The following is a 6000-nucleotide window of genomic DNA, read 5'->3' as shown; positions in this document are numbered from 1 at the left end:
GGTGGGATGGAGTAAGCCCAGGCTCTGGGGGTGGGTGAGGCTGAGAGGCCCCACTGAGGAGTGGCGGGGCTGGTGTGTACCTTGGCAGGGGGACAGCAAAGTGGGAGGCCTTTGGAGGGCAGGCAGCAGGAGGGGGATGGGAAAGGGGGTGAACTTGACCCAGAGACAGACAGCCTGGGCTCTCCCTGCTACTTTTCTGGACCTGTTGAGGGCTCTGCTCTTACCCACTTAGAAGGAACACACACACACACACACACACACACACACACACACACACACACGATTCTCTCTCCCTCTCTCTCTTTTCTCTCTCGCCCCAGCCTCAGTTCACTGCAATTTCTCCACTGCATTCCCTGCCTCCACCTTCCCCCTGCAGCTGCTCCTTTAGCCTCAGCAGCCTGGCTACTGCCCCTGGCCCCCACCATCCTTAACTGCTGATCCCAAAGGACACTTGTGTGACACCTGGTCCTGTGGCCTCCCTGACCTTCCAGAAACACACTGCCTTAGCTGGGCTTGGTGATGCACATTTGTAATCCCAGATCTTTGGGAAGCCAAGGCAGGAGGATCCAAAATTGGAGGCAAGCCTGGGCAAACCAGGGAGACCCTGTCTCAAAGTTAAAAATAAAAAGGGCTGGAGATGTAGTTCAGTGGTAGCATGCTTGCCTCAGGGTGAAGTCCTGGGTTCTCTGTCTGCTCTGTGGAGCCCTCCTCCCCTGCATGCCCTCTGCTGACATGTTAACCTGTGCCTGCGGGGAAGGGAACCCTGCTCAGCACTGCTCCCCTGGACCTACTCCTCACCCCCAGGACACCAGAGGCCAGGTGTACAAAGAGGACTCCTACTCTCTAGCTTGGAACTCTCCCTTCCCTTCCGGATACATGGGGGTCCCCCTCAGAGCCTCCCACCATTCTCCTCCACCCCACCACCCTATGCTTAACTAGAACCTGGCCGCAGGCTTCCATACCTCCCTCTTTCTAGGCCCCAGCATTCAAATCTTGTCACCTATTAGCCTCCTCAGCTCCTCTCAACTCTTGACCCTCCTCCACCCCACCTCCACCTCACTGGGCCATGCCCCAATATTCCAGCAGCCTCCTCAGCGCGGGCCTGCCTTTGTCTTCCTCCCCACTCCACACAGCAGCCTGGGGGCTCTTTGATAGCATCAATCTGATCACTCCAGAGTGTTCCATGGCTCCCCATTTCGAGAGACGTGAAATCGAACCAGCTCAAGCTTGGCTGCTGCTTGGCTGCGGGACCTCATGGGTCCTGCTCCCTAATGGGAACTGGCCCATCACGACTGACCCTTCCTGTGAGTCCCAGCTCAGCCTGGGTCACGGCTTGCGGGGCGTCTTTTGTGAACTTCTCACTTAACGAGCCACTGCCCCTGTGCTGGCCCTTCCCCGCAGGGACCGCACCAGGAGCCCCTCTCCGCAGTAGCCTCTGTCTCTCTTGACAGGTAGCCCTCGAGGGCAGGGGTCCGCAGGGTCACCTGGCGCCCCCGGCTCAGGCCCGGGCGGTGCCGGGCGCCTGGAGGCGAGTCCCGGGAAGCGCTGGGGTCCCCCAGCGCGTGCGGCGGGCAGGGGGCAGCGGGCCGGCGGGGCGCGCGGGCCGGGCGGGGCGCCGCCTTGGCTGCGGCGGTGGAAAGAGGGCGAGGCCCCGCCCCGCCGCGCCCCTCCCGCGCCCGCCCACTCCGCAGCGCCGAGGGGCGGCCGGCAGAGCACCGCCGAGCCCCGCCGGCGCGGACCCCGACGCCGCCGCCCGCCCAGCCGCCCGGGCCGCCCGGGCCGCCCTCGAGGGCCGGAGCAGCGCCCGCGGCCACCCTGCAGGTAAAGGTGGGCACCCGGCTCGGGCTGGGGGCTCCGGGCAGGACCCGGCCCGGCTTCCCCAGGACTGCACCGGACCGCAGGGCCGGCGCTTCGGACCCCAGGCTAGGGACGGGATGGCGGGCTTGGGCCAGGCGGTCGGTGCGAGGATGGGGCAGTCCACCTCATTCCCGCCCTCCCCGCGGCCAGGAACCTAGACGAAGCCCTTCTTCCCTTCCTGTTCCAGAAGCGAGGGCTCCAGCGGAGAGGGTGCCGGGTGGAATCCCGGGCGATGTGGCTCAGGGCGTGTCGCCTCGCTCCTCAGCCTCGCGTCACACCTGTAAAATGGGAATAACAAAACTTCCTTGGCGGGCGGTGGAGCAGAGGAGGAGGGAGGGCCGCGGAGCCCCTGAGCGCCGGCCTCCGCGCCCGCCTCTTTCTGCCGCTCCCCAATTGCTTCAGACCTCTCAGTTTTTCTGCCTCTGTCCCCCAAGTCCCTCCTGCTGGCCCCACCCCAGACTGGAGACTGAGGTTCTGAGGAATGCCCCTGCCAGAGACTGAGACTTGTCAGAGTTGAGGGGGTGGGTTGTCGCCAGGGCCCCAGCCTCCCGGTGTCTCTGCCCTGGGACTGGGGACACACTGGCCCAGGAGGCCCCAGGTGGAGAACCGCTAGTCAGCCAGAAGGGCCCAGGAATCTCCAGTGGGGAAGGGCAGGCCCCTCAGAGTGTGTGTGTGTGTGTGTACCTGAGTTGTGATACCTGACTGGGAGAGAACATGCTAGATTTCTGACAGAAATACCACTGGCCTCCTGCAGAGTGACTGGCAACCCTCAAGTCTTCCTTCTCCCCGCCCTTAGCGAAGGCAGCCTCTGGAAGCTGCAGTGGATATCTGGAAGGTATGAGGGCTGTGGGGCAGAGATGCTGGAGCGCCCTGCACCTGGGTGTCCCTCTCAAGGACTGAGCTGCCCTAACAGAGAGGGCCCACAGGGGAGGAGTTAGGAGTCTGGGAGAGACACCAAGGAGAACTAGCAGTCTGTCAGGGCTGGTGAACACCGGGAGACCCTTAGACACAGTAACCCCTAAAGGATAATGATGACAAACCACAGATACACATAGTCACACACAGCTACGCTGCCTCCCACAGAGTCACACACAGTCACATACTGACTCAAACATTCATCAGATATGCGTGAGCACACTCCTCTTCAACACACACCACCACAAATGCTAAAACAATGGCACACACACACAAACCCAGACTTCTACAGACACACGTCAGGCCCCGCGTGGCCCAGCCAGACATTCTCAGACAGGACAGCACGCACATACATGCTCACACCCACATGCTCACCAGGGTCTCTCTCTCCGATTTCACTTAGTCTACCGCAGTGAACAAGAGTGTTTCCACTCTGGCTCGGAGGAAGGGGAAGGGAAGAGTGCACGTGTCCAGTAGCAACAGGGAGGGGAAAGACACCACACAGGGCTGACAGCCTAAGCCCCCGAGCTCCACTGCTTCTCCTGCTCTGGACCTGAGCCAGGCCAAAGGATGGCTGAGCCCAGCTTCCCTACTCTGCTGCCCCCCAGTTCAGTACAGAACCCCAGTGGCAGGCTTGGACCCCTTTGTAGGGAAGTGGGGCCTCCGATGAGATGGTCCCAGTGGTGGTGCAAGGCACCTATAGAGTGGGGTGAAAGAACCAGAGAGGCACAATGACCTTTCACGTGGGGTGCAACTGTGGTCTCAAGGTGCCTGTTTGAGATACACCAGAGGGAGGCACCTTGCACCCTGAAATTTGGGGGTGGGGGTTGAATCAGGGACAGCAACACCCAAGAGAACTCTGTCTGTGGCAGACTTTCAAGGACAATGAGAATTTTAACAGGTGCTTGGGGTGAAAGGGCGAGTTGGAGGCTGTGCCCCACTAAGGGAGCAGCACGTGCAGAGGCGAGGCAGTGGGAAACTGAGAGGACTCAGGGACGGGAGTGATAGGGACTGCTGGATCACACAGTGGGGAGCGGGAGGGAATCACAGTGGAAGGGCAGATTTCCAAGGGCCTTGTCCAGGAATGGGTGTGAGCTGCAGAGTGATACAGCCTGGAGATCACTGTGGCTGCTCTAGGGGAATCTTAGAGGCAGGGAGACAGAGTTTGAGGAGGAAGGTGAAAGGGGCTTAAGGGTGGTTGCCATGGGGATGAGAAGAAGAGAAAGATGGAGAGGAATGAGGGGAGAAACTGACTGTGGGGGGAGGAGGAGGTAGATCAAGAACCTTGCTCAGGGTGGCTGTGACCTGTCCCCAGAGGAGGGAGATGCAGGGGAAATGAGGGTTTGGCCTCTGGGATCTGAAACTGGAAAGACTGGGGTCTGGGTGGCCAAGAGTTCAGGGGTGGACCCTGGGAGTCCTTGGATGTGTAGAGAAGCCTGGTTGGGTAAGATCAGAGTGTGCATGTATATGCCCAGACACCTGCCATGGAAATCACTCCCAGGAAGAGAATTCCAGACCCTCTCTGCTCTGTGCACATATCCAGTGGGTAGGGTGTAGACAGAAAATCTCAAGTGAATGCAGCATGTACAGTGTGGGAAAGAGCCCATGCTGGTGTCAGACAGACCTGTCACTTTCCATCTCTGTGCCTTATTTTCCCATCTACAAAATGGGAATGCCAGGATCATTTGGCCTGTGGAGAGGTGAGGGGTAGCCCCAGGTCACACTGGTGGTGGAGGGCAGCACCTAGGACTTTCACCTGCATTTCACTCACATTTTTGACCAGTGTACCTTCCACCTCTCTGGATCCTGGGAACAGACTAGGGAGGACTTGACCCTGCCTCCATTCAGAGGCTTGGAAAGTTTTGAACGGAAGGGTTACTGTCCTGTGCAACCAGGATAGGTGGGTTTCCTGCTCTTGGAGGACATAGAGGCCCACGCAAGAGGGCTAGTACCCCTTGAGAAGAGTCAGGCTAGCATTACTGGCCCATCTCAAGGATGAGATCAGGAGACATAGGGGAAAGATCACCTGAGGTCACCCAGCAGCCAGTGACAGAACTGAGACCAGAGACTAGGACTCTGGATGCAGGTCTGCTTCCTCACAAAGGCTGCCCTCCCTCACAGGGCCCACAAGGACCTGGGGTGCAGAAAACCTTGTCACTTGAGGTTCTCTAATTTCTCTTTCTGTCCCCTTGAGGTGCAGGAACAATAAGAGTTTTTGGGTACTTACTGTATACCTTGTCCTATGTTCAGATGTCTCACATAATCCTTGTAACAATGCTGCGAGGCAGGGATTGGTGACCCATTTAACAGAGGGGTAAGTGGAGTTCAGAGAGGCTGGTGGCCTGCCTGTTTGTTGAGTGCGGGTCCAGGATTCACTCCCAGACCTCCAAGGACACATAGGTCTTATTCTTCCTACTGACCTCTGGCTGCTTCGCTCTCTCGGGGCTTGACTTAGTGGGGAAAGGAACGGAGACTTGGTTCCTGAGCATCTACAGTGTGCCAGGCGTTTATGTAGCACAAGGTGTTTTTTTCTGGTGGGCGGGCATCACGGGAGTACCAGGCACAAGAAAGTCGGGCCCAAGGAGAACCTAGAACAGTAGAGCTAAAATGGTATTTTCTGGTATCTAAGAACCTCGGTGGTACCCTGTGAGCAGCCTCTGCGCGGAAGGTGGCCTGAGCCCAGGGCCCTGCCTGTCTCAGTTCTGCCACTGGCTGCCGTGTGACCTCAAATGATCTTTCTCCGTCTCCTGCTCCCATCCATGAGATGGACCAGTGAAGCCAGCCTGGCTCTCCTGCAGCCTGCAGTGAGGAAGACCGGGCTACGGGCGGAGGGGTCCTTCCTCCTCTCCTGAATGATCCCAGAGGCCGACGCTTTGGCCTCCACCCCCATCCAATGTCTGCAGCCCTCACGACCCGGAAGTTCTCCCTTCGGTTTAGCCGCCTTCTCTCGCACTGTGCTGGCTGCCACAACGCTCTGCGTGGGCCCTTCAGGCCACGCTCCCTGACAGGCGACCACGGCTCGGCTCGTGGCAAACATTCTTTTCATAGTTCCCGGAGCACAGCAAATCCGGCCGCTTAGCCAGGAATGCAGAGCCCCTCCTGCAGCGGCAGCAGGGGCTGGGGGCGGGCGGAGCCCCTGAAGTCAGTCAGGAGGTGGGGGGTGATGCGCAGGGCCCCCCCAGGAACACCATGTCCCCACTGAGGCACTAAGGGGCTGTCCTCAGCATC

The 6000-nt window shown here is 59.3% G+C and overlaps 1 protein-coding gene across 5 annotated transcripts in view; it reads left to right on the top strand.

Annotated features, from left to right (window-relative positions):
• The first annotated feature begins 1676 nt into the window (after window positions 1-1676).
• COL8A2 (collagen type VIII alpha 2 chain) overlaps window positions 1677-6000 on the top strand; it is a 23037-nt gene continuing 18713 nt past the window's right edge. Inside the window, exon 1 of one of the 5 annotated variants that reach the window (XM_079130339.1) lies at window positions 1677-1821. The gene's annotated coding sequence lies outside the window, so the exon portion shown is untranslated. Of the gene's footprint in view, window positions 1822-2609; window positions 2693-6000 lie in introns of those variants that run through there. The other 4 variants (XM_079130338.1, XM_079130337.1, XM_079130336.1 and 1 more) reach the window with 4 other exon arrangements.

The sequence above is a fragment of the Sciurus vulgaris genome, assembly GCF_902686455.1.
Source record: "Sciurus vulgaris genome assembly, chromosome: 1".
Classification (NCBI taxonomy): Eukaryota; Metazoa; Chordata; class Mammalia; order Rodentia; family Sciuridae; genus Sciurus; species Sciurus vulgaris.
This window is presented reverse-complemented; position numbering and strand designations above follow the sequence as displayed.